This window comes from Myxine glutinosa, unplaced genomic scaffold, assembly GCF_964187855.1.
Source record: "Myxine glutinosa unplaced genomic scaffold, kmMyxGlut1.1 SCAFFOLD_455, whole genome shotgun sequence".
NCBI classification, from domain to species: domain Eukaryota; kingdom Metazoa; phylum Chordata; class Myxini; order Myxiniformes; family Myxinidae; genus Myxine; species Myxine glutinosa.
In genome coordinates this window covers 204,887-207,944 of record NW_027616553.1, presented here as the reverse complement: position 1 = coordinate 207,944, position 3,058 = coordinate 204,887, and positions in this window count along the sequence as shown.

Here is a 3,058-nt window from a genome sequence, read left to right as displayed (position 1 = left end):
TTAGTGTGGAAAAAACACTTTTTGCACTTGTGATAGTGTTGAAAGACCACTTTTCGCCCTTGTGTTAATGTTGAAAAACCACTTTTCGCACTTGTGTTGGTGCAGGAAACCACTTTTGCACTTGTATTAGTGTGGAAAAACCACTTTTCGCACTTGTGTTAGTGTTGAAAAACCACTTTTCGCACTTGTGTTAGTGTTGAAAAACAACTTTTCGCACTTGTGTTAGTGTTGAAAAACCACTTTTCGCACTTGTGTTGGTGCAGGAAACCACTTTTGCACTTGTATTAGTGTGGAAAAAACACTTTCGCACTTGTGTTAGTGTTGAAAAACCACTTTTCGCACTTGTGTTGGTGCAGGAAACCACTTTTGCACTTGTATTAGTGTGGAAAAACCACTTTTCGCACTTGTGTTGGTGTTGAAAAACCACTTTTCGCACTTGTGTTAGTGTTGAAAAACCACTTTTCGCACATGTGTTGGTGCAGGAAACCACTTTTGCACTTGTATTAGTGTGGAAAAAACACTTTTTGCACTTGTGATAGTGTTGAAAGACCACTTTTCTCACTTGTGTTAGTGTTGAAAAACCACTTTTCGCACTTGTGTTAGTGTTGAAAAATCACTTTTCACACTTGTGTTGGTGCAGGAAACCACTTTTCCACTTGTATTAGTGTGGAAAAAACACTTTTTGCACTTGTGATAGTGTTGAAAAACCACTTTTCGAACTTGTGTTAGTGTTGAAAAACCACTTTTCGCACTTGTGTTGGTGCAGGAAACCACTTTTGCACTTGTATTAGTGTGGAAAAACCACTTTTCGCACTTGTGTTAGTGTTGAAAAACCACTTTTCGCACTTGTGTTAGTGTTGAAAAACCACTTATCGCACTTGTGTTAGTGTTGAAAAACCACTTTTCGCACTTGTGTTGGTGCAGGAAACCACTTTTGCACTTGTATTAGTGTGGAAAAAAACACTTTTCGCACTTGTGTTAGTGTTGAAAAACCACTTTTCGCACTTGTGTTAGTGTTGAAAAACCACTTTTCGCACTTGTGTTGGTGCACAAAACCACTTTTGCACTTGTATTAGTGTGGAAAAAACACTTTTTGCACTTGTGATAGTGTTGAAAAACCACTTTTCGCACTTGTGTTAGTGTTGAAAAACCACTTTTCGCACTTGTGTTGGTGCAGGAAACCACTTTTGCACTTGTATTAGTGTGGAAAAAACACTTTTTGCACTTGTGATAGTGTTGAAAAACCACTTTTCGCACTTGTGTTAGTGTTGAAAAACCACTTTTCGCACTTGTGTTGGTGCAGGAAACCACTTTTGCACTTGTATTAGTGTGGAAAAACCACTTTTCGCACTTGTGTTAGTGTTGAAAAACCACTTTTCGCACTTATGTTAGTGTTGAAAAACCACTTTTCGCACTTGTGTTAGTGTTGAAAAAACACTTTTCGCACTTGTGTTGGTGCAGGAAACCACTTTTGCACTTGTATTAGTGTGGAAAAAACACTTTTCGCACTTGTGTTAGTGTTGAAAAACCACTTTTCGCACTTGTGTTAGTGTTGAAAAACCACTTTTCGCACTTGTGTTGGTGCAGGAAACCACTTTTGCACTTGTATTAGTGTGGAAAAAACACTTTTCGCACTTGTGTTAGTGTTGAAAAAACACTTTTCGCACTTGTGTTAGTGTTGAAAAACTACTTTTCGCACTTGTGTTGGTGCAGGAAACCACTTTTGCACTTGTATTAGTGTGGAAAAAACACTTTTCGCACTTGTGTTAGTGTTGAAAAACCACTTTTCGCACTTGTGTTAGTGTTGAAAAACCACTTTTCGCACTTGTGTTGGTGCAGGAAATCACTTTTGCACTTGTATTAGTGTGGAAAAAACACTTTTTGCACTTGTGATAGTGTTGAAAAACCACTTTTCGAACTTGTGTTAGTGTTGAAAAGCCACTTTTCGCACTTGTGTTAGTGTTGTAAAACCACTTTTCGCACTTGTGTTGGTGCAGGAAACCACTTTTGCACTTGTATTATTGTGGAAAAACCACTTTTTGCACTTGTGTTAGTGTTGAAAAACCACTTTTCACACTTGTGTTAATGTTGAAAAACCACTTTTTGCACTTGTTAGTGTTGAAAAACCACTTTTCGCACTTGTGTTAGTGTTGAAAAACCACTTTTCGCACTTGTGTTGGTGCAGGAAACCACTTTTGCACTTGTATTAGTGTGGAAAAAACACTTTTTGCACTTGTGATAGTGTTGAAAAACCACTTTTCGCACTTGTGTTAGTGTTGAAAAACCACTTTTCGCACTTGTGTTGGTGCAGGAAACCACTTTTGCACTTGCATTAGTGTGGAAAAACCACTTTTCGCACTTGTGTTAGTGTTGAAAAACCAATTTTCGCACTTGTGTTAGTGTTGAAAAACCACTTTTCGCAGTTGTGTTGGTGCAGGAAACCACTTTTGCACTTGTATTAGTGTGGAAAAACCACTTTTCGCACTTGTGTTAGTGTTGAAAAACCACTTTTCGCACTCGTATTAGTGTGGAAAAACCACTCTTCGCACTTGTGTTGGTGCAGGAAACCACTTTTGCACTTGTATTAGTGTGGAAAAACCACTTTTCGCACTTGTGTTAGTGTTGAAAAACCAGTTTTCGCACTTGTGTTAGTGTTGAAAAACCAGTTTTTGCACTTGTGTTAGTGTTGAAAAACCACTTTTCGCACTTGTGTTGGTGCAGGAAACCACTTTTGCACTTGTATTAGTGTGGAAAAAACACTTTTCGCACTTGTGTTAGTGTTGAAAAACCACTTTTCGCACTTGTGTTAGTGTTGAAAAACCACTTTTCGCACTTGTGTTGGTGCAGGAAACCACTTTTGCACTTGTATTAGTGTGGAAAAAACACTTTTCGCACTTGTGTTAGTGTTGAAAAACCACTTTTCGCACTTGTGTTAGTGTTGAAAAACCACTTTTCGCACTTGTGTTAGTGTTGAAAAAACACTTTTCGCACTTGTGTTGGTGCAGGAAACCACTTTTGCACTTGTATTAGTGTGGAAAAACCACTTTTCGCACTTGTG